The 26,651-nt window shown below is 42.9% G+C and overlaps 1 protein-coding gene across 1 annotated transcript in view; it reads right to left on the bottom strand.

Moving 5' to 3' along the window:
• Positions 1-26,651, bottom strand: part of LOC308078877 (leucine-rich repeat transmembrane neuronal protein 4) — a gene marked incomplete at both ends in the record, with an annotated part of 195,521 nt that overhangs the window by 101,500 nt on the left and 67,370 nt on the right. The gene's annotated exons all lie outside the window — the stretch shown is intronic.

The following is a 26,651-nucleotide window of genomic DNA, read 5'->3' as shown; positions in this document are numbered from 1 at the left end:
AGCTCTACAACGCTTTTTGATCAGCTATTTTCAAATATATTATGTATATAGGGTTTAAGTGATTAAACTGATTATGATGCTATATTAACCCATTAAGACCTGAGGCGATTCTTAAAAATGTTTTCTAAATCATAAAAAAATAAAACAGTTTAAAAAAAATAAAAATAATAATGTTCACGATTTTTCAAAAATAGCAGATCTACAAGCTCATAGCGCGGCACTCGGTGCCGCGCTATGAGCTTGTATATCTGCTATTTTTGAATAGCCAAATACATCTAAAGTGACACAGATGCGTTCCAGGTCTTGGGTTAACACATGGGTTAACACATTTTGCTGGGGACCCCCATGGAATCCCCTCGAGGACCCCTGGGGGTCCCCGGACCCCACTTTGAGAACCACTAGGCAAATGTTCTCACTCGGTGTGGGGGGTATTGTGAGGAGTTCTACACTGTCATTTGCCTGGAATGGATGTATCAGCATGCAACAGAGCACACCCCCAAGGGATGACATCAGCTGAAAATACTGTGTAAACTCCATCACGGCATCAAGCTAGAGACTTTATGCAGTTTTTTTTTAAATTCCTGAGAGCAGATTAAATCAAAACACAACATAGATAATAGAGGCTCCGGCTCAAGTTAAGCCTACCCCCCCCCCCCCTCTCTCTTTTTTAACTTTCAAAATGTTGAAAAGGAGACAAAAATGCATGGTGTTCAAATTCATATTCTGAAGGGACATGCATAACAATCATGTCTTGATGAGACATCAATATGTCTGCATTTTATCATCAACCAAGGGGCCATTCTTACGATAAAAGCATAATTACGATAAATGATGGTAGTCCCAACTTGAAAGCAGCAGACTATAAATCATCCGTCTCACTTTGCGCCGTTCTTGAGTCGTCTCTTTGAACACAGTGAAGAAAAACTACACATAGCTGAAAAATATTTACCACATTATTGAACACTTAATCCTAATGATCTGAACAGCTAATTGACATTCCCGTTTTATGTGTGTGTGTGTGTGTGTGTGTGTGTGTGTGTGTGTGTGTGTGTGTCTCTCCAAATCTCTGACACCATATTGATGACGTCAGTCTTGCACAAATATGGAGTAATACAAACGGACGGATGGACGGACGGACCGACGGACAAGGACTCAAGGATGGACAAAAAGTTGGCTCCTAAGGCGCTGTGCCGTGAAAATTAAAGTTATGCAAGCGTGATGCCCTGAAATCATTGCACACTGGAGACTGGTAGGAACAAAATGAAAGGACTAGAGAGGCGCGCTCAATGGAGCGCAAATCTCCACTAAGAGGCACATGCCCTAATAATAATACTTTTACTGTCTGAAGAACTAACATCAAACTGCATCTCTCTCTCTCTCTCTCTTTCTCTCTCTCTCTCTCTCCCCCTCTCTCTCTCTCTCTCCCTGACAAAACTGTAAAACGATGATGTAGTGTCCGATCTAAGGGTCTACATGAGTTTCCCATCAGGAAGTGCCACTTGAACACATTATGTCAAGATCAAGGTCAAGGTAAATTGTATTATCCCCGAGGGGCAGTTTGTTGCACAGTCAGCAGCAAATACAATCATCAACATCAACAGTCAACATGACTCAACACACAACAACAATTCCCGTAGCAAACTTATAATTAGATATAGTGTAAAAGGCCAATAGCAGCGGGGACGATTGAGTTCTTGAATCTATTCTCCCTGCGTCTTGGCAGAATATATCATGGACCAGATGGAAAGCAACCTGAACTGACTCAATAGGCTGACTGTGGAAATAGCAGAGAATCACGATGCGCTGCGATGCGTTTGCAGATCGGAGAGTTTCACTACTTTTGCACAAAAACTCTTGTATGACAAAGTAGGGCATTCATTTACCCCAAAAAAAGAAGAAAGAACAGTTTTCTGAAAAACGTATGTTTCTATATCAGGGGTGCTCAAACTTTTTCATGTCAAGGACCCCCAAACGTATTATGTATTTGGCTGCTGACCCGCATCTCAAAATATTTTGTTCCAGGGACCCCCAGAAGCAAAGATTTGAGTTACAAATGTTCGCTTAAAAACAATATATATTCAAGATTTGCACACATTTTCACGATTTAAAAAAAATAGCAGATCTACAAGCTCATAGCGCGGCACTCGGTGCCGCGCTATGAGCTTGTATATCTGCTATTTTTTAATAGCCAAAGTGTAAAATAATGCTTTTTAGCTCAAATCAAGAAGTGACACAGTACGTTCCAGGTCTTAAAGGGTTAAAACAAAACGTTTTTTGTTAAAAGGTTAAAGCACGATAGTCTGATAGTAATCATTAGTGTTTGTTCAGTAACAGGGGTTTCCCCGTCTCTCCAGCTCTCTAATGAACAGAAAATACATTTTCAGGTGGGTTGCAAAACTTCAGCCAATCAGGAGAGAGTACCCATTTATCAGCTTCATTTTAACAGTGTTCCATTTCTTTGTGGCATCACTTCCAATTTCACTTGTTTAATCTGTATACTGTCTGAGTTCTCTATCCTTATTGGATACAATAACAGGTATCCTGACCTGAAAATGCACTTTGTTAATAATAAAGAGCTGGAGAGACATGGAGACTCCTGTTACTGAACAAACACTCTATCGCAATGAGTAATATCAGAAGATAGAGCTATTAACACTTATTTTAACGAAAGCGCTTACTCAAGGTTTCCAACAGTGACGATATGGGAGAGGACGTTTAGATTTCTGTCTGCAATTTCATTGCACATTGTATTCCTTCTAACTTGTACCTATTTTTCAAGGTAAGCAACCCGAAAACCCCAAATAAAAAGAGATGGTTAAATTGGATTCAATAAAACAAGTCATAATCAAGTCTCGCAAAAGTGGTGTCGACATTACCAAGTCGGGAATATTGGAAATGGGAATGCTACACAAATCGCCCGAGTTGTGGTGTAAGCACAACTTGGCCCTCTGTTAGAAACAGACAATGTGCTGGAGGTGGAAATGACCTCAATAGAAGTTGTGGTTTTGGTGGCGTAATGAGTTTCTTATACAGTATACGTCTCCTCTCAGCTTCTTCCTCGTGCAGGAATATGAAACATGCCCCATGGGTACTGGCCACGCCCTCACACGACCACAAGGCACAAGAAGGCACACAAAAGTCATGTGACGCAACATGTCACACGCGTTGGATTACTCACATGAAAGCAGATGAAAGCGGCCTCCTATTGTCTGACAGAGTGACAGAAAACCCTCTCTCACACACATGTGTGTGTTTCGGTGTGTGTGTGTGTGTGTGTGTGTGTGTGTGTGTGTGTGTGCGCGTGCGCGTGCGTGCGTGTGCGTGTGCGTGTGCGTGCGCGTGCGCGTGTGCGTACTCTGTGTTGAAGAGGCATGCCATGTCCTGTACTCGACAACAAACAATGTTCTGTTATGTCTGTTTCGAACAGGACAAATTGTACAGCACTAGTGAAGTTTCACAAGCTGTGCTTCAAGTGTTATAATTGGCTGCGGAAATCTTGAACACCATTGCAATCTTTATGCTGCTGTTAAGTGGCCATCTCTGTTATGTCCATAGACTTTCACATTGGTTGGCTTTTATAGCTTATTGGGCTGACTCCTCCTTATCTGTGTACTGTACAGAGACCATAGTGTAGACACCGAAATCAATATGTCCTGTGTTCTTGCAATTCACAATACCTTAACTCACAAGCCAGCCTTTGGCCTGTATTAGTGCCTATGTGTAGCTTATGGCATAATAGGCTCTGGGCTCTATTCAGAGCCAGATTTGAACAAACCACTAATTAGGGATTTCGGACTAGGCAAGAGGCGTTTCCCCGCAAAATTCGGTATTCTATGGCACCCCCCTCACCCGCCAAACACCTGAGCTACCCGTTACATTATGCATAGGTGTGGTTTGGGCGTTACAATGATAAAACCAATCACCGTGCCAGAAGCCATTGCCTTTAAGAGAAGACTGCGCTAGCCGTCATCCCGATCCAATATATGCTCTAGCCTATCTACCTGTCTGCACTGTTGCCTGGTCTGATTATTATAAGCCACATTGGGCTTGTTTTCCTTCTTTTTTTTTTTTATCCAAATACATTTTTATATTAATTTGTAGCCTATTGTGTTCACAATAAGCTTGTCATATTAGTCAGATCCGGAATAGTATATGAAAGCCATTTAAAATATGTATACTATTGGTACACACTGGCTGCTCCCAAATAATTAATTACATCATGTTGCGACAACGCTCCTACGTGGTACACAGACAAACAGTAGCACATGGGTATAATAAATTGGACAGTTTTAGGAAAGGTCTATAGCCTATGTACTCACGTTGGCTGTTATCATTCTATTTCCACCGTTCTAATGGATTCCAGGGGTGTGTAAACATCTCTGAAGTTGCTCCATAGTTTCCTCTGAAGTGACGCAGTTAAAAGTTAACTTACATCCATATTGTCCCCGTTATCTTTCATCATCCACCTTTGTTCAGTAATCCCGAACAGAGCTAAACTTTTAAGTTTACATCAATCAAAGCCTCTCAAACCCAGACACATTGCTGCGATGCGTATGTGCGTCGCCTACCCAAAATAACAGACATACAATCTATCAACGGCGCTGCGTCATGTCGTGTCGACAGCTACAGATCTGTTATTTTGGACAGCATACAATGAGGCGCGCGCGCGCCACGGAGTAGCCTATCACTAAACCAAAAACATTACATTACGTGGTCAACAACATACTAGACATGTAACTTGCTTGGAGCTTTTAATGCAGTGGTTCTCAACCTGTGGGTCGAGACCACAATGGAGCACCCAACGCCTGGCGAGCTTGTAGATCTGCTATTTTCACAATATTTATCTGTGGAACCGAGTCAAACAAAATGGGGGGGTCCCCAGTTCAAATATGGTTATTTTGGGGGGTCATGAACGTAGCGTTTGCATGGGAGGCGTTGTGAGCTTGTAGATCTGCTATTTTCAAATAGCTGATGTATATGTTAGAGTGCTCATGTGGCCCATAGTCGCTTGACTCGCTTCTTTTGGGCTGGTTTTCCTAGACCTGGTTGCTTGTTAGTTGTTTTTCCTCACAACACTGGCACTGATGATAACTAGACGGCAGCCGTCATAGAATCAAAATGACCCCGCTGGGAGTGGTGGTGGCGTTTGTGGTAGAGTGACCATGGGTTTGTATGAAGAGAGATAGCGCATTTGCGGTAGAGTGAGCATCGGTTTATATGAAGAGAGAGAGCACATTTGCGGTAGAGTGAGCATGGGGTTGTATAGAGAGAGATAGCGCATATGCGGTAGAGTGAGCATCGGTTTATATGAAGAGAGAGAGCACATTTGCGGTAGAGTGAGCATGGGGTTGTATAGAGAGAGATAGCGCATATGCGGTAGAGTGAGCATCGGTTTATATGAAGAGAGAGAGCACATTTGCGGTAGAGTGAGCATGGGGTTGTATAGAGAGAGCTAGCGCATATGCGGTAGAGTGAGCATCGGTTTATATGAAGAGAGAGAGCACATTTGCGGTAGAGTGAGCATGGGGTTGTACAAAGAGAGAGAGGCATTTGCGGTAGAGTGAGCGAGCATGGGTTTGTATAAAGAAAGAGCGCATTTCACACACAGATCATTCATATATTACCAAGATTTAATGAGAAATAAGGCTTCTTTAGAAAAATGACTGGGGGCTGGGCTGGGTCTAATTTGTCAATTATTAGTCGAGCCGGGCTGAAATATTTAGGGGATATGAAAGCTCTAGTTAGTAGTTTGAAGTGCTCATGTGGCCTTAGAGTTGCTTCTTTTTGTTTTCATAGACCTGCGACTGCGGTTGCTTATTTCTCTCCAAGGCTGGCAACACGGCTCATGGTCCAACGCACAAAGCCATTGTAGTGTCTGTGTGCACTTGACGGGTGATTTTATAAACCAGCGGGTGCTTCTAGAATCCACTATCCCCCGTCCCCAAGCCGTACCCATGTGTGTCTGTAGAATTGCAATGTGGGGGATATAGCAACAACACGCCCACGGGCACACCTCCACGCGCAAATAACGGCGTCGGCATAATGGTGACGGGTAGAGCAGGTGCTAGAATAACCTATTGGGGCGGCGCAGGTCCATTATCCCGATTTAACGGGGAATTTTTGGCCTGAGAATGGGGCCCTCTATGCTCTATCCTTACTTCCTTCACAGGTGTTGCCAATGATACTAATGAAGACTCTGTTCCATTCTGGTCAAACAGAGTCATGGTGCTGATATTGTTCATGTTGGCTCAATGGAAACACTCTGCTACACCAGTAGGTCTCAAAGTGTGGTCCAGGGACCCTCATGGTTCCTTAAGGCGGCTCCAAATGGCCCCTTAGGGGTGTGTAACTCTGAGAGTAATGGGGGTCCTTGAAATTAAAAAGTCTGAGAACCACTGTGCTACACTAAATGGAACAGAGCCTTCATTAGTATCATTGGTAACACCTGTGAAGGAAGTGAGAATATGGCTGCTGTGCATAGAGCCTATTCATAATAATTCAGTGATTCACAGACTTTTTCATTTCAAGGACCCCCAGTTTACTATTCATAATATAGGCAACAGACCCCCATAACTCTGAGAGTGTACAAATGGAACCAAATGGCAACACAGGCCAATTACCTCCCATCAAAAGCTTGTACTGCAGGAGACGACTAAAGCTTACCATAATTATACTATAATTAGTGTACTCTTAGTCAATGTGATTGCTTTTAGCATTTTAACTGTTTTGTAGTTCTTGACCCTGTATCGCATTTTAACTGGATGTTGTGCTCACTCTCAGTTGTAGTATGTTCAGACAGGTACACCCGTGTCATAAATAGATTTAACCATGCATGAACTAACGCAATGCTTCATTTATAGTTGTCTGTTTATATTGTTTGTGTTTCACTGTCACAACAATGTTTATGCCACTCTCTTGGTCAAGTTACTGTTAGAAAAAAAGAATTCATCTCAATGAGACTTTTACGTGAGAAAATAAATATGATGATGATGTAGATGTAGATGATGATGATAATGACAATGTTAGCGACCAATGCATTTATCCCATGGCATGCTGCAACTGGTTAGTTCCGGTCCATAAACTGGTGGGACATTTATCCTATAGCCTATAGCCTGGAGGGATGTTTACTCTGCAGTAATAAATCCCCAAAATGTTACAGTGGTTGTTGACAGATTTGTAAATTATTCAAGAATTCAGGTACTTGACCTGCTGCCAGTATGCACAAGTGATGCTAAACGGCATAGCAGTTTGCAAGATTAGTTAATTAGCACGTGTGCGCGATTGCGCGTGCACGCACAGAATTAATTATCAAAACACAGGTTGATTAACTATATCAAAAGCATACTGACATTGACGGGAGACAACTTAAGATTACACTATAAAGACAGATACTGCATGCTGATTATGTGGACACACGAAGACACACACGCACGCACACGCACACGCGCAAAACACACACATCATTCTAACTAACTTTGCTCCTCTGTTTGATTTATCGTGGAAGGGGGTGGCAACTGGTTGACATCGAACTCCACCTCCATATATCTTGCCCTCCTCCGCCCTCCTCCACCTCACGATCCCTCCTCCTCCTCATCCTGGTGGGAGTGAGCCAGGCCGCCCTTGTATCACACACTACAGGTCCCTGCATGCTCCTCATCCACCGCTAAATGCTCTATCACTCCTCAAGGAGAAACATAAAACTCGGCATGGCCTCTATAAGGGTGACTCCCGGGATATCTGACCATTAAACGAGTTGATGGTCAAAGGTAAAATCTGAACGGCATATAGGATGATGCGTCAAAGTGAGCCCTGTCTGTCTGCCTGTCTGTCTGTCTATCAGTGTTGAAGAGATACGGTGTTGAGAAAGTGTGTGTGTGTGTGTGTGTGTGTGTGTGTGTGTGAGTGAGTGAGTGAGTGAGTGAGTGAGTGAGTGAGTGAGTGAGTGAGTGAGTGAGTGAGAGAGTGAGAGAGAGAGAGAAAGAGAGAGAGGTGGTATGTGGTTTTCCTGTTGCCTGGATACAGGGAAAGGGACAATGACTAAAAGGCACTTATTGTTGCCTTTCTAAAGCCTGTATTCAGAAGCAGAGGAAACAAAGGCTATTTCTGGTCAAAAGCAAATGAATGACTACGTCTTTGAGAAACACCACACTTAACTTATGCTTTAACTTGTCATTCTTTCCACTATTCATTTCAGATGCACCTCAAAATGCAGTGTCTAGAAAACATGCTCCTCATGGGTGTGAGAACATTTTTTTGTAAAATGAATACATATACCACAGCCACATTGCAGGGCAGTATAACACAGGATAGTGCAGTACTCCACTCCATATTCATTGTTCATTGTTTACTGAGATGTATTATTGCATTCGAAAATTGCCGATCTACACACTCGCAACGCGTCGTTATGCAATGCGTTGTGAGCTTGTAGATTGGCTGTTTTTTGGCAGGCATACGCTGGCACGCAAAACAAGTAAACATCAGGCTTAAAGATGGTGATTTATGGATTAAGATAACTTTCCCAGACACAAACTCCAATATGCCCCTGCAACTCTCTGCGTGGCACACATTGGGTGGGCGTCAGCTCGCATGCAGCTCTCTCACTCGTGTGTGAAGTGCTGATTTCTCGCTGCTGCCGAGCCCGGAGGAGAAAGACGAGCTCATTATGAACTCTGAAAGATTTACGAGCTATTACAGAACGACTCCAACTGTTAATTTACTTAGATGTTCTTTTATTTGTTTACTTCTGTATTCAACCATGGATTAAGTGATTAAAACCAAACATAATGAAGGCTGCTTCCTTGCGTGTGTGTGTGCGTGTGCGTGTGTGTGTGCGTGTGTGTGTGTGTGTGCGCGCGTGCGCATGAGTGTGCGTGTATGTTGGGGGAGTATCAACTGTTCACCTCTGCATCTAGCCTGGCGAGTCAGGCAGGAAGTGAAATCAGCACGACAGGTTTATGGAGGGAGTAAAGCTTTACGGAGAAAGGGAAATCATGTGGTAAGCCGTTAAATTAGCATCTAAAGTGGCTGGTCTTAATTTCTCCCCGTCGGATGGAAATGTCAACATTGATGAGGCACCTCCCTGGCGTTCGTTACTTTACCTACGCACTAACCCCGTTTGAGCCGTGCGTCCTCGTTACGCCGATGACCGTGTCAGTGTTGCCAGTGTCCGTTTTGTGACGGAAGGTCGAGGATTTCTACCTTTTTTTTTGTGAAAAAAATATTGGTTCCAGTATTCTCCGACCTGGGCCATAAAGCCTGGTTTATACTCAGTGTTGCCAGATTCTGTGAGAGAAACAAGCAACCAGGTCTAGGAAAACCAGCCCAAAAGAAGCTACTATGGGCCACATGAGTACTTTAACATGTACATCGGCTATTTGAAAAGAGCAGATCTACAAGCTCACAACGCGTCGCGATGTGACGTGTTGTGAGCTCGTAGATCGGCTATTTTCAAATAAAATCCTGCGGGGAAATTATAATAAGCAGACCTGGCAACCCTTTTTGTACTTTGTTGACGGTGTCCCACGGCAGAAATAACAGATCTTCCAAGTCGCGTCGTGACACGTCGTGACCTCGTAGGTGTGCTATTTTCGGGCCCAGGGCACCGCTGTACGATGGAGTATAAATGATGGCATACAAGCCACACAGAGGCGCTACCAAATGGCCAAAAAGGCTGGCTTGTGAGCAGTTCGAAATGAGACGAGGCACACAGGACAGAGCACTGAAGGACAGGTAGGTGCGCCTTGGTGTACGGGAAATAGCTTGATAGATGGAGGGCAAAATTGGAATCAGGAGAGAAACGGAAGAGCCGGTAGAATCAAGTAATCGGGAATGACGGAGTAAACCGAAAAATCACACGATGGAAGATGGAGGGATAGAGAGCAAACAAGGTGGAGGGGTGGCGGGAGAGAGAGACAGCAGAGGGAAGGGTGATGGGGTGGGGGGGTTGGACGGAGGAGGAGGAGGTGGAGGAGAGAGAAACGTTATAACTCAAGACCTGCTCTCTGGGGGAAGGTCTCTAAATTACAGTGGAATGTGGACAGCTTGTCAATGCCGAGGCCGGGGCCCTTGCTCCTGGAGAAACACCACACTCCTTTCATTAGGTCCCCCACGTCACCGCCTGCCTCTAAATCTCAGGACCCGTTTATTTATTTATACATTTATTTATTTATTTATGTATTTTTGCCCCGGCTGCCGGCTGCCTAGGCTGAGGGGTCCATGTGTTACCACCAAAGCGTGGCCGACTCTCCCCCGTCGAACTATTTACAGCTAGCTTGCGTGCCACGCGTACACGCGTACACACACATACACACACACACAAACACGCACACACACACACACTCACACACACGCACACACACACACAGACACACGCACACCTACTGAAGCAGAAAATTGGATAGCCCATCCAAATTCCATGCCGGCCACTTTCCCCTTTAGCAAAAGAAAGTGCACTCTGTGTATTAGTGACGGCCCCGCGTCTCAACTCGGGTAGTTACAGTGACAAGTGGCATCCATACAAGTTGACTAGGACTTTTCTACGGTTCATTACACGTTCACCTCGACAGTTAATCTCCCGCAGCAGCTACTGTAGGTAAATCAAGTGTATTAACCCATTAAGACCGGGAACGCATCTGTGTCACTTTCTGATTTGAGCTAAAAAAAAAGCATGATTTTACACTTTGGCTATTCAAAAATCTACAAGCTCATAGCGCGGCACCGAGTGTCACGCTACGAGCTTGTAGATCTGCTATTTTTGAGAAAATGTGTGCAAATCTTTGAATATCTTTGAATATATATTGTTTTAAAGCTAAATTTTTCTAACTCAAATCTTTGCTTCTGGGGGTCCCTGGAACAAGATGGGGGTTCGCCACCAAACACATATCATTTTGGGGGTCCTTGACATGAAAGAGTTTGAGCACCACTGATATAGAAACATACATTTTTTCTGAAAACCGTTGGGATTTAGAAGACATTTGTAGAATCGGCTTCAGATCTTAATGGGTTAATTTGTCGTAAAGGTTCTGCAGCCACGCTGCGTAGGACGATTACTGCATGGATCAACACCTGACCGTCTTCTCTGCTGGTTTCTGCTTGTGACGAATGGAATCAATTTCAAATGATCACATGCAATCCCCCGGTGTATGGATTTAATGAGCTCTGTTTTCCTTTTTTTTTTCGTATTCCCTGCTTATGATTGCATGTGACAGATATGACACTAAATCAATAGGACAATACCAGATCAGATAGTGTCAAATTAAATTTGATATTTGGTTTAGATCAGATATGGATTAAGCTTATGATTACACACGGCTTGTGTTGAAGCTGTTGTTTATCCTAGCCCCAAGACTTTATATCAATCAGTGGCCACTGGCTAGCATTAAACCATGTTAACCCTAGCGTCCTATCATTCTGGGGGCGAACACACACAAAATAGCACATCTAGTACATGCTCCCAATGTTGCGAGCTTGTAGATCGGCTATTTTGGCAAAGAGATTTAGTGTAGAGCAAAAACGGAACGGGGCCTCGTATAGGGGACTGCGGTAAACTAAAAATAGGGTTGTAAATGGTTAATGGATACTCGCAAATATCTTATGTATCTTAGAATATCCTCCTGATGTAAGTCTGATGATTTATGTAAAGTCCCCAATATATTCACTGTCCTTGTCCTATATATTTTCATGTGGGTTAATGAATTAGCAAATTGGACGAAACAAATGACCTCATTTATTGCCAGGCATCATTTCTTAGATATACTAGAGTATATTAGCACTTTAGTTTTGATATATCACACAAGGGTGGCGTTTTTTGTACATTAATTATGTGAATAGCTTGAAATACAAATACAACTAGAGAGGGAGGACAATAGAAGGACAATTCTGTCATTAGTTCCTCATATTATATATATATACGGTAAATGCTTTGACAGACACCAATGCAAAAGCCTTCAGATAAAGACGGTGGCCCCAAAAACTTGCAGCATATGCAACAAATACACAAAAACATCACACAGAGTGTGAAGAGAGTGGCGCCTTTCATGAGTTAATTAGTGTAACTGGTTGCATCTTTGTGTTGCAATCAGCTGCAGCTGTTGAGGCCGTGCTCATACGGACACAGAGCTGTTGAGGCCGCGCTCATATAGACAGACGGACGGACGGACGGACGGACGGACGGACACACAAAGTCAGTCCTTGGAGTGGCTAGCACCACTCCAACAAACTCCAACACAAAAAAAAACCTCACTTCCCCCCCCTAAAATCAAGATTATGTATCTTTGATATGGCTCACTATGAAAGACAAGATTTTTATATCCCATTGCCCTGGCAGACACTGCTGTCTTTTGTTAGAGATGCTGTGTGTGTGTGTGTGTTCGAGGGGCAGGATCTATTATTTACTAATCACAGTTTCATTACAAAATAGGAAAACCTTCCACTTCAAATGCAAGAGGCTGGAGCACAAGAATCACAAAACATAATTTAATACATGACTGCCTCTATGTGCTGCTGTGTTCAAAAAAGACCATGCAGGCCCTGCTGCTTTTGCTGCAGGTATACAGCTCTGTTTGTTCAATAATTCAGCTGCTGGAATGCCTTATTTAGTAGACCCCTTCAGCCCCATCCAATTCTAATTTCTGGCTCTGGAGCGTGGAGACAGTATTTATAACGGCAAAGAAAATTCCCAACACCGAGGGTGGGGGGGTGACTCACTCCAGCCACATGTCCACATGTACGTATATACTAAGAGTCAAAGTGAAAATTGACTGCCACGGTCCATACATCTCAGCCCGACGACGGTGTAGGTGGATACATCATTTCCAGGCTATATCTGCTAGCGCAAATGGTATAGCGGCGGGGTTGTTAGCCGTTACGGGGACGCTCCGCATAGTTTCTTCAGAGAGCCCAGGCGCCATCGACCAGCTGGACGACAGTCAATTAGCCCGGCGCCCTCCTCTCTCCGCGGGCTGCCAGTTTGTCCCAGCCCAGTGTCAATCAATGCAGATGGCTGTCAGTCACAGAGTGTGTCGATGAGATGAGAGAGAGAGTGAGAGAGAGAGAGAGAGAGAGAGAAAAAAAAAGGAAGTCTTGAAGCATGCCACGGAGAAGCCCCGCGGTGGCGGCGAGGCAGTGTGACTGATTGGTAGACGGAGAGTTGGCATGTATGGTCTGGGGCCTGTTTGGCTCCCTGCCTAACCCAGTCACCACCAACCCTCAGCCCCCCCGCGACTGCTCTCCAGTAGTAGTACCCACGCCACCGGCCCTCCCACTGCCACCCTCCGCCATGCTCACTTACAGTCGGGGCCGCTGTCATTTTGATTCGCTGATGTGTCATTCATCCTCTGTGGGCCACTGGCTTGCGGGCGCGCCGCCTCGGCCCCAGTCGGTGTCCGGCTCAGTGGTGGAAAGTAACTAAGTACATTTACTTAAGTACTGTACTTAAGTAAAAGGTTTAGATAGTTGTACTTTACTGGAGTATTTCCAATTTCCAATGCTTTTACTTCTACTCCACTACATCTCGGAGGCAAATATTGTACTTTTACTCCACTACAATTATTTAAGCTCACAACGCGTCGCATCGCGACGCGTTGTGAGCTTGTAGATCTGCTATTTTCAAATATTTTAGTACTTTTACTTTTGGTACTTTAAGTACATTTTGATGCCAATACTTCTGTACTTTTACTCAAGTAAATTTAGAATTTTGGACTTTTACTTGTGACGGAGTATTTTTATATTGCAGTATTGGTACTTTTACTTAAGTAAAGAATTTGAGTACTTTTTTTTACCACTGGCTGCGGGCGCACTGCCTCGGCTCCGATCGGTGTCCGGCTCCCTCCGGAGAGGAGGGGGGGGGGGGGGGGGGGGCAGGAGATGGAACCCTACCGAGTACTGTAAAAGCTCCTTCATCCCCCCCCGACTCTGATGCAACGTGACGTTCCTCAATAGAGGGAACATTTCGTAGGTTTCTCCTGGAATTTGATTCGGCGCTTTAGGGGGAACGAACGCTAAGTAAAGAAATAAATAAAAGATTATTTGTGCATACTGTAGGTCCACATGACATGTATTATTGATATCGATGATAAATATTCACCCATTGATTTTGCCCCTGGAAAAATGCACACGCGCACACACACACACACACACACACACACTCGCACACGCACACGCACACACACACAGCAATTGAATCAGTCTCCTCCACAGGACCATAACACATGTGCAGTAAATGTCAATTTCAAAGTGAGACAATCTTTTAGGTTTTTCACAAACAAGCATTTCTTCCATAACAGGTTTATTTAAATTTGATTTGGTTATTTATCGTCATCATCCGTGAATGATGGGTCAGTCTTTCAGATGTATAGCGGAATAAAAGAAATGTGCAGCAACTGTATAGTGCCGCTATTTCTACTTCTGCACCACCCTGGGCCCTTCTTTCTGTCTGAGAATAGGAAACAAAAAGGGCCGTGATGTTTCTCAGCTCAAGGTCAAGGCCCGAAAATTGCTTCATAACACACTGCCACAGAGATACAGACTGAGAACAACATGCATCGTAGCACCATCATCATGACCCATAATGGTGCCGAGATGTAGGTCATACATAAACCCGGTTGACATCCTTCTCATCCGTCTTTGTGGCTACACACTCACTGCCTTGCAGAAAGTCAAAGCAACAACTTGTTCTGTCTTACAGAGAGTCAAAGCTGTAACTTAACCAATTGAGACCTGAAGCTGATTCTACATGTCTCCTAAATCTCAACAGTATTCTGAAAGACGTATGTTTCTATATCAGTGGGTTTTCAAACTTTTTCATGTCAAGGACCCCCAAAATTATATGTATTTGGCCGCGGACCCCCATCAAAATATCTTGTTCCAGGGACCCCTAGAGAGATTTGCACACAGTTTCACGATTTTTCAAAAATAACAGATCTACAAGCTCGTAGCACGGCACTCGGTGCCGCGCTATGAGCTTGTAGATCTGCTATTTTTGAATAGCCCAAAGTGTAAAATAATGCTTTTTAGCTCAAATCTAAAAATGACACAGTTCCAGGTCTTAATGGGTTAAAGCAGGGGTTCTCAATCTTTGGTGGATCAATAAAGATCAATCAATCGATTGTGTTCTGGCTTGGATCAATGGAACTAACGTAGTATACTTTAAAATCACATTAATTGGTATCACAATGAAAACTCCTTTTTCAAGGTTTTAAAGAAAAAAAATATTTTTTTTAAGTATTCAAAATATTAATGTTATGTTATCATAAAAATCGTATTTTTTTGCCAATTATTTGGGGGCCCACTTGCAATATCCTCATGGCCCACCAGTTGGCCCCGGCCCACATGTTGAGGATCACTGACTTACAGTACTTTGTCTTGCACAGATTCAAAGCTACAGCCTGCAGTGCCTCGCAGAGATTAAAGCTACAACTTCATGTGCCTTGTGGAGTCAAAGCTACAACTTGCTGCTCTTTTACAAAGTGGTTTCTGCTCGGGCATGCACTGTTCATCAAAAATCATGTTTCAAAAATGGGTTTCACCGTTACACAAGAGCCCATTGCACACCATTTGACCGGAGATAGTTACAGTGAACAGTGTTGCCAGATTCTGCGAGAGAAACAAGCAACCAGTTCTAGGAAAACCAGCCCAAAAGAAGCGACTATCGGCCACATGAGCACTTTAACATATACATAAGCTATTTGAAAATAGCAGATCTACAAGCTCACAACGCGTCGCATCGCGACGCGTTGTGAGCTTGTAGATCGGCTATTTTCAAATAAAATCTTGCGGGGAATTATAATGAGCAGATCTGGCAACCCTGACAGTGAATAACACAGGCATTAAGCAAATAAGTGTCACCACTAATCGTGATAAATAATTGTGATGACAATAAGAAAACTAATTGGGATTATCATTTCAGCCATAATCGTACAGCCCTAATTTTGTGTGAAGCTAAAAGGAAAAACAAATGCAAACACCAATAGGTTCACCTATAAACCTCCATCCCCTCTCCTCCCACAACACCTCTCTTTAAGGGAATAAGAGCCTGATTCGCCTCCCCTACTTGCACCAAGCACCACTTTTCAGGGAAATATGCAAGGATTTGTTCCAGCTTAGCCGTGATGGAACGTGGCGGGGAATCTAAACCAGCTTAAGGAGTGAGAGAGAGAGAGGGAGAGAGAGAGAAGGGTTGCCAGATCTGCTTATCATAATTTCCCCGCAAGATTTTATTTGAAAATAGCCGATCTACAGGCTCACAACGCGTTGCATCACGACGCGTTGTGAGCCTGTAGATCTGCTATTTTCAAATAGCTGATGTATATGTTAAAGTGCTCATGTGGCCCATTGTCACTTCTTTTGGGCTGGTTTTCCTAGACCTGGTTGCTTGTTTCTCTCACAGAATCTGGCAACGCTGAGAGAGAGAGAGAGAGAGAGAGAGAGAGGGGGACAAAAAGGGAAAAGAGAATGAAGCCAGATTTATAATTAGCCAGTGTGTCGCACACCTAAAATAGCAAATCTACAAGCTCACAATGCTCACGGTGAGCTTGTAGATCTACTATTTCCGGTGTTACGTCACCAGCGGTGCCGCTAAGCATATAAATCAGGCATATAAGCAGCAGCAGAGGAGCTCGCGTCCAACCACCTCAACCCCCAACTTCTCCCTGGTGCTTCTGAGCACCCTTTTCCCTGGAGAGGGGGCTTAGTGGCTTCCCTTCCAGGCATGCTGAGTACACTGGGGGGAAGGAGCAGCTCCACAGAGACACTATACTGCTGCCTGAGTGGTGCACTGACGCTCTCAGTGCACCACATAATAACGCCCGATAGGAGGGGACGAGGAGGAGGAGGAGGAGGAGGAGGAGGAAGAGGAGGCTTGATAAGTAAAGTGATTTAAAGCATGCCAAATTACAAACTGCCAAGATGAATGACACATTGAGGCAGAAAGAGACAGCTGATAGGGATTTAGATCAGATACATGAGAAAATAAAACAAAAACATGATTGATTGTGATTAGTCTCTTGTTTTAGAAAGAAGGAAAAAAATATTGCTAGTGGAGGCAAGTATGTAAGACAAAATTTGAGGTACTTTTATTCTACCCGAGTAATATTCTTTTAAAACTACTATACATGTACTCCACTACATCTCAGAGGCAAATATTGTACTTTAGTCCACTACGATTATTTGACTGCTTTTGGTTTGTTACTTTGCAGATTTATTTTATTAACCCATTAAGACCTGAAGCCGATTCTACAAATGTCTTCTAAATCCTAACAGTTTTCTGAAAAACGTATGTTTCTATGTCAGTGGTGCTCAAACTTTTTCACGTCAAGGACCCCCAAAATGATATGTATACACTCAGTGCCGCGCTATGAGCTTGTAGATCTGCTATTTTTGAATAGCCAAAGTGTAAAATAATACTTTTTAGCTCAAATCAAAAAATGACACAGATGCGTCCCATGTCTTAATGGGTTAATACAAAACAGTCATTAGTGATAAATAATTATGCATTATTAAACTTTACTACCCAGTTTATGACATAAAGTAATTCAAATCAGCCTCACCGTTGCCACATTAAAGTAATGAACACATGAATACATTACAAACCAATGGTGAAAAGGGCATTTCTGCATAAAAGAGCACTTTTACATTAAGGTACTGTATGTCTATTTTGAAGTGACATTTTGGATACACCATGTATTTCTACCACAATGTTGATTCTATATTGTGGTATTGATACTTTTACTTGGGCAAAAAATTACAGTACGTCTTCCACTACTGTGTATCCAGCATATGGTACGGTAACAACAATGGAAACATGACCAACCCTGAAGTTTTACAGTCAAACTGCATCAGTAAGCTAAAAGTACACGGTTTGGAAAATGTTTTTTTTCAGACAGGGGGATGCTTTTGTGTCCTCCAGACATTCTCCCATCCCTCTGTGTACGTCTATAGGCCAAGTTTTGATGAAGACAGTAGGTGTAGCTCCAAATCCCATTTATAATTGGTGAGTCGCCAAAAGGTCGGTTTAACCCATTCAATCCGGGAACGCATCCGTGTCATTCTAGATTTGAGCTATTTCCATTATTTTATACGTTGGCTATTCAAAAATAGCATATCTAAAAGCTCGTAGCGAGGCACTTGTAGATCTGCATTTTTTTGTAAATTTGTGCAAATCTTTGAAAATGTATTTTTCAAAGCAAACATTTTGTAAAATATTTTGTTCCAGGGACCAGAAGCAAATATTTGAGTTACAAATGTCTGCTTTTAATAAATATACATTAATTAAAACAAATGTTCAAGATTCTTCTAAATATATAATACTTATAAATAATATATTTTTGAATAGCCAAAGTATAAAATATGAATAAAGTGGTTACACAGACGCGTCCCTGGTTTGAATGGGTTAAAAAAAAAGTGAATTTCAGCAAAACAAGAACCTCCGGTATCTACTCCATACATCCTTTTCGGGTCATCATGCTGGATTTTATATGCTTATGAAACATGGACGCTTCGGGCTGCTTCCATGTTTGTTGGGGAACATTCTCAAGCAGGTGAGGATTATTTTACACTTTATTGGCTATTCAAAAATAGCAGATATACAAGCTCATAGAGCGGCACCGAGTGCCGCGCTATGAGCTTGTAGATCTGCTATTTTTGAGAAATCGTGAAAATGTGTGCAAATCTTTGAATATATATGTTTTAAAGCGTACATTTTTAACTCAAATCATTTTGGGGGTCCTTGAAACACAGACACTTATGAAACATGGACGCTTCGGGCTGCTTCCATGTTTGTTGGGGAAATTCTCAAGCAGGTGAGGATTTTGGGGGGTGCGTGCAGGGGGGTGGGGGGTGGGTTGCATCATACAGCACTACAACCAGGTGCGTTTACCAGGGGGCTCGTTAGATGCACATCAGGTTTGAGCCTGTCATATAACGGGCCAGTGTATTCCGCCGTGGCCCCCAGGGAGCCCCTGGGCTCTCGATTTTCACCTCACACCTCGCTAATGGTCATCTGTGGTCATTATAGGCCCAACAGTGTGAGTCACGGCCCTGCGTTCCTGAATGCAGCCTCGTTGCCTCCAGGGCCACGGTGTGGTTTCTGTTACAACAAACCGTACTGCTTTCTGCAGCCGCTGATGTTGCTGTACTTCTACTTGAGTGCTGTACACATTTTTGGAGTACCTGTACTTTACTTTTGTATTTTTGGGATATAGACTTTATATTAACCACTTAAGAAGCCCTTTTACAAATTACAAATAAGTGAAGATAGCAGATCTAAAAGCTCACGACGTGTCGTAACGTAACACGGAAATTTCCGGACAATCCGTCAGAATTTCAACACAGCAATGCACTGATATTAAAAAGAAAATGTCCTTTGTACTTTCGAATACTTGAGTATTTTAAAAGCATATACTTTCAAACGCTTAAGTATGTTCCAAAAACAAGTACTCCAGTGCTTTTGCTCAAGTACAAACGTTCACTTGTCGTTGAGTAATATTTGACTAGGAGTACATTGACTCAAGTACTGGGGGGTTGAGTATTTTGTCCACCACTGTTCTGCAAAACCGCTGATGTTGCTGTTGATGGCGCTAGCCTGTTGTTACTGATGTTTATTTCCCTCGTTGTACCCCCCTCTAAACACACCATCCTGACCGCACTGGCCCGCCTGCAGTCATGCGAGGAGTTGTTTATCTGCCAGCGTGACGTCTGAGATATGCCCGGGACGCGCGCACGCACACGCTCACACGCACATACACAGAAAAAACACACAATACACACTAACAAAAAACAGACACAACCACACACAAGTACACACACAGACACACGCACGCACACAACAAATATGTTCTTAACCCATTAAGACCGGGAACGCATCTGTGGCTGTATACCCATTATTTTATACTTTGGGCTATTAAAAAATAGCAGACCTACAAGCTCACAGATCTTTCAAAAAATATTTGAACATTTGTGCAAATCTTTGAATACATATACTTTTTTTAAACACAATTTTTAACTCAAATCTTTGCTTCTGGGGATCCCTGGAACAAAATATTTGACAAATCCTTTAAAAATATATATATTCAACGATTTGCACTCAAAAATAGCAGATCTACAAGCTCATAGTCACTCGGTGCCGTGCTATGAGCTTGTATATCTGCTATTTTTGAATAGCCAAAGAAATCTAAAAATGACACAGATACTTTTCCCGGTTCTAAATGGGTTAATGGAGGTTCCTTTCACGCTGTTTTTCCTCAGAGAGAGGATACATATTGTATACGCATCATTCTAACCCCTCCCTCCTCTCTTACTCAGCACCTACAGTATACTCTTCCACTCGGCTCTTGCCTTTATTTTCTCTCTTTCCACCTTCCGGCTCTCTCTCTCTCTCCCGGTATGTGAGCCGGCCCGACCCCGCAGTGGATTAGGATCACCGTGGGTAAAAAAAAAAAACCTCTCTGTGGTGTTCAATCAGGCGCGGTGGAACAGTGTGGGCTGTTCCATCAGGAAAGCCATCCCTCATGTGAGGGAGCTAATGCACTGTGGGTGAGGTCCCCGCTGTGTGGGGAACCTGGATGTGTGGATTCAGCTAGCTATACTGCCCCCAGATAAAATGCCGGCAGCAAAAATGAAAAACACACCGCATAAAGGGATACGGGGGGAGGGGAAAGGGGGGGATAGGGGGAGTTTACCAGCCTGCAGCTTGGCCCGTGGTGACAGCCTCCGCTTTTTTGAGAAAGTGTGTCTACGTGCCCTTCAGTGCGTGAGTGTGCATATAATATAAGTGTTTGTCGATATACGCTGTGCTGCCCATGCATGTGAGCCTATATCTCAACACGGGTGCGTGCACATGCATTTTGTTTTCCTTCTCGCTTCCCCCACCAAGGTATTTGTGGCATTGTTTGTTTGCTGTGCACCAGGTGTTGGTGCGTGTGTGTGTGTGTGTGTGTGTGTGTGTGTGTGTGTGTGTGTGCACGCAAGTTACTGTTCAACATGGCTGGCATGCCCCAGACAAGTCACTATCCATGAAAACGTGGCAGCATGATAGATAGACATATATACCAGTGGTGGAAAAAGTACTCATATATTTTACTTAAGTAAAAGTATCAATACTGCAATATAGAAATACTCTGTCACAAGTAAACGTCCGGAATTCAAAATGTACTTGAGTAAAAGTACAAAAGTATTGGCATCAAAATGTACTTAAAGTGCCAAAAGTAAAAGTACTCATTATGTCCAATTTCAAGTTTTCTAATGTAAAAAAAAATCTCTTGAAAATAGCAGATCTAGATAGGTAGATCGGCTATTTTCAAATGGCAAATGGATAGATGGATAGATGGATAGATGGATAGATGGATAGATGGATAGATAGATAGATAGATGGGGGTACGGCAGGAAGACGACATCCATTTCACTATTCTCCCCACTAGTGGGCATCTCTCTTAGCAGAGGGCCTTCAGCGCTCTTCAGGAATCGAGCGGCATGCAGCCTCCCCGCGGCTTTAGTAATTACACCACCCATCAAGGATGGAGACTGGCAGGGGAATACCAATGAGAGAAAACAAGAGTGAGGACAAAAAAGAGCTGCCACTGTGACAGCATGGACCCCCCCATTCATCTGTGTGTGTGTGTGTGTGTGTGTGTGTGTGTGTGTGTGTGTGTGTGTGTGTGTGTGTGTGTGCGCGTGCGCATGGGGCCTATAGCTGCCTCCGTTTGACCGAAGAGCCAATTCTGAAGGATGACACCACTTTCTGCCGATAGAATATAACAGCTATTCCATACAAATGAAATTACCGGGGGTTTCTGTCGGAGGAGGAGGAGGGGATAGTGCGGTTGATGGGGGAATGAATGGGGGGGGGGGGGGTACTTGGCTTGGGGGTGGGGGGTGGTGGGGGGGACCAGCAGATCCGAGCTAGGAGAAAACTGGATGTCAAATTAAATTTGACAGACAGTACCTTTTTTTTTTCTCATTTACTCCATATAGATTCCTCATTCTTTCTCCGAAGTTGACAATCGAGTTTTTTTTTTGGGCAGTTCAGAATACAGGTAGACAGACAGTACACAGCGTTATTGTGAGGATGCACACTGTCCGTCCGTCATTTTGTAGTGAATGAGAGAAAAGCCAGGATCAATAGTGTGGAAAAAGTACTCAATCTTTTTTTACTTGAGTAAAAGTACCAATACTGCAATGTAGAAGTACTCCGTTACAAGTGAAAGTTCGGAATTCAAAATTGACTTGAGTAAAAGTACAAAAGTATTGGTATCAAAATGTACTTAAAGTACCAAAAGTAGAAAGTAGTCATTATGCAGAATGTCCTATTTCAAGTTTTCAAATGTATAAAAATCTTTTGAAAATAGCCGATCTACAAGCTCACAATGCGTCGCATCGCGACGCATTGTGAGCTTGTAGATCGGCTATTTTCAAATGGCCGAAATGTATAGAGCTGAAGTGGTTAATGTATGTTTTGTAATAATTATCAAAATCTACACAAGTAACTAGTAACTAAAGCTTTCAAATAATTGTTGTGGAGTGAAAAGTACAATATTTGCCTCTGAGATGTAGTGGAGTAGAAGTAAAAGTACTGAAAATTTGAAATACTCCAGTAAAGTAAAAATACCTCAAAATTGTACTTAAGTACAGTACTTGAGTACATTTAAATTAATAAAACGTAATTACTTTACACCACTGGCCAGGATATAAGAAGAAGATATAAGAAGAAGACGAAGAAGACGAAGACGAAGAAGAAGACAAAGAAGAATAAGACGAATTAGACAAAGAAGAAAAAGAAGACGGAGAAGACGAAGAAGAAGAAGAAGACGAAGAAGACGAAGAAGAAGAAGCAGCTTGGGAAGAAAGATGGCGCGGCAATCACGTGGAACGTCCATCTGTCTCTGCCAATTCCAGAAGCCAAGGCCTTCTGGGAAAGTGAAGACATAGGCTGCAGTTCTCTCTCCGACACGGGCGCTTATCTGGACTAGATTCCTTCACCTTCAGGGCAGAGCGTGGTGATAGCTTAGTCCCAAGGCAAGATAAGGAAGACATACAAGAGATGGGGGTGGGGTGGGGGTATAAAACTCGGAGTAATGCGGAGGAAAGCTCCATCCGAATCCCGCATTTGGCAGGGGCTCTATGGAAAACCAGTCCTGTGTTTTCATTGATAACCCATCAAGACCTGAGTTTACGATTCTACAAAATGTCTTCTAAATCCTAACAGTTTTTTGTTGCTGTCAGTGGTTCTCAAACTTTTTCATGTCAAGGACCCCCCAAAAAATTATATGTATTTGGCCGCGGACCCCCCATCTCAAAATATTTTGTTCCAACGACCCCCAGAAGCAAAGATTTGAGTTACAAACGTTCGCTTTAAAACAATACAAAGATTTTCACACATTTTCTCGGTTTTTAAAAAATAGCAGATATACAAGGTTGTATACAAGGTTGAGCTTGTATATCTGCTATTTTTGAATAGCCAAAGTGTAAAATAATCAATACATAAAATAGTTTTTTAGCTCAAATCCAAAAAATGACACAGATGCGTTCCGGGTCTTAATGGGATAAACGGCTGCAGAGAGAGAGAGAGAGAGTGAGCGGGCATTGTGCCGCTCTCTCTCCATCATCCAAACAACAGCATCTCTCCCTGGGAGTCCTTCCGTTTTCCAAAAACCACCCCCCACTGGCTTTGGCTGCTCGAGCCAGATCTTTGCCGAGCCCTCTCGCCCGTAGCAGCCGCCAAAACACAGATTTACCCATCCATCGCCTAGCTTGGTGCTCTCTCTTCCTTTTTTTCTTATTTCTTCCTCTTCTCCCCCCCCGCCCCCCCTTCAGTGGAATGAAGCCACTGACAGGCAGATGGGCAGATGGGGATCGACAGTGTTCCCTGGGCCGAAAGCTAATTGGGAGAGACTGGGGAGGGGGATTTGGACGGTGCTGAAACTCCGCGCATGATGGAAAAATCGATGCACACCATCCAGTGTACTTGCATCATGCTGGACTCGAGACTTGCAGACTAATGTTGTCTCTATTGAGACTCATTAACCCACTGAGACCGGGAATGCATCTGTGTGGTCTTTGGCCATTCAAAAATAGCAGATCTACAAGCTCATAGCGCAGCACCGAGTGCCACGCTATGAGCTTGTAGATCTGCTATTTTTTGAAAAATCGTGAACATTTGTGCAAATCATTTTTAACTCAAATCTTTGCTTCTGGGGAATTCTATAAATGTCTTCTAAATCCTAACAGTTCTTTTGAAAAAACGTATGTTGCTATAATATCAGTGGTTCTCAAACTTTTTTCATGTCAAGGACCCCCGAAATTATATGTATTTGGCCGCGGACCCCCATCTCAAAATATGTTGTTCCAGGGACCCGCCAGTAGCAAAGATTTGAGTAAAAAATGTATATTCAAAGACTTGCACACATTTTCACGTTTCTTTCCCCCAAAAATAGCAGATCTGCTATTTTTTTATAGCACAAAGACATGAAAAAAATGACCCGGTCTTAATGGATTAAGGGGTTTCAGCTCACCCCTGAACCTTTTTGGCTCTGCTGATCCAAAAATATAGACACGTGTAAGTACTGGGCCGCTCGAGTGTGTGATGAAACGAGCTCAAATTCACACCCATGCAGCCGCGGTAGCGTTTTCTACCAGAGTGTTTTCTTTCACTACAAAGTGTACAAAGTGTCTGAAACACCACAGGAAGGCGTCTATGCCTAGTTCCACGCCTTTTTAAAAGTAACACGCTAACAGCAGGCTTATTCTGGTTGGCTGCTGCTCTGTCTCGCACGGTGTGTGTGTGTGTGTGCACGGTTAAGTTTAACTTTTCACTGAGTGCCGCGCTATGAGCTTGTAGATCAGCTATTTTTTTTTTCAATCTTGAACATTTTGGGCAAATCTATGAATATATATATATTTTTCAAGGGAACATTTTTGACTAAAATCTTTGCTTCTGGGGGGTCCCTGGAACAACATATTTTCAGATGGGGGGGGGGGTGCGGGGGGGGGGGGGGGGGGGGGCGCGGCCAAATGCATATCATTTTGGGGGTCCTTGACATGAAAAAGTTTGAGAACCACTGATATAGAAACACACACTTTTTTTTCTTCCAGAAAACTGTTAGGATTTAGAAGACATTTGTAGATGTGTTCCTGGATTGAAGGGGATAAACGACTCATGTACTGTACTGAGTGGATGTCCGAGTGGTTTGATCCCTGGCCCCTCCTGGCATTGTGTTGAAGTGTGACATAGGTTGTAAAGCACTTTGGAGAGAGATTTACCAACCTATAGTAAATAGCACCATGACTAGCAAAGAAAAGGGATGTCATGATTAATCATGATCAAAAGTCTTTGTGATATACTGGTTTGAAGATATGCAAAATGCCGGGTGACATTGACTTTTTTCTTTTAACAGTTATAAAAGATACATCTATATAATCATTCAGGCAAACAAATGAAATATGGATATAGCAACAAATAACTTGCTTCACTGAAAGTGTAATCGACCCTTGTAGTATTCATTACATCAAGTAAATACATCTTGAAAATAGCACATATGTATGCAGTTTATGTTGTCATTTGTATTTGTATCTTTTTAATGTTCTATTTCATTAATATTGTCATGTTCATTATACGTGACTGAATATCAGTGTTTTCATTTGTGTTTTCAACGGCCCACCTGCAGCTCTCCAAATGAGAGCTGGCGGCACTATACTGTAGAATAGTGTTGCTGTCAGGCAGAAACCTTGTATCTCCATCATTTATAAGAATGTTTTTTAAGAAATAGTGCTGCTATTTTCGCTATTTATATATATATTTTTTAGAAAAAAAGTAGAGGAAAAAAAAACTAAACCTAAAATTGGGATGCCGGGCTGAGAGTGGTTAAGTCTGTCTGAGGGTTCTATAAATATTTAACACATTTTTAACAACTAAATTATTGGATCCATTGGAACAAACTAACAAAGGTTCTTTTTTTTTTTTACATTTCCTAAAAAGTAACAGTTCCAGACATTCAAGGCTTTCGCTCCAACAGCGACAAGAGAGATGTTCTGCCTTTTAGATCAGTCAAACTTCAGGGGGACTGCCTTTGTCTCTGCATGGGAGATATTGGCCTCATCAGCACCTAACTGCCTGGAAATGGGGGGAAAAAAACACATGCTTCTCATTCTGCCACTACCCCTTTCTCTTTTTTTGTTATCCCGTATGTGATAGTACCAATTGCAAAGCCATGCCTCGACAACACAACACTTTACACAAAAGTAACCAAAAAAAAAACACTTTACATAGCAGTAAACTGTACTGTACGGGCAATTTTATTCTCCTTTCTGGGTCAGCGTTCTCACCTCTATTTTCAATCCCGACCACATTCTCTCCTCGCGTAATAGAATGAGCACAGCGTGAATGTTGACTCTCCTTAAATGCATCGCCAGCTACAACACAAAGACAATTTTGGACCAGACCCTCACAGGGTTCGGGGACGTATACAATTTTCTCTTTCCCTGCAGCAATCGTTAACCACTTACAACCCTCTAGACCGCTGGTTCTCAAACTTTTTTTCATGTCAAGGACCCCCAAAAATGATATGTATTTGGCCCACGGACCCCCATCTCAAAACGTTTTGTTCCAGGGACCCCCAGAAGCAAAGATTTGAGTTACAAATGTTCGGTTTAAAAATATATATTCA

This window comes from Gymnoscopelus braueri, assembly GCF_963280865.1.
Source record: "Gymnoscopelus braueri genome assembly, chromosome: 22".
NCBI lineage: Eukaryota > Metazoa > Chordata > Actinopteri > Myctophiformes > Myctophidae > Gymnoscopelus > Gymnoscopelus braueri.
Note: the sequence above shows the minus strand (reverse complement) of the source record. Positions and strands in the feature narration are given on the sequence as shown.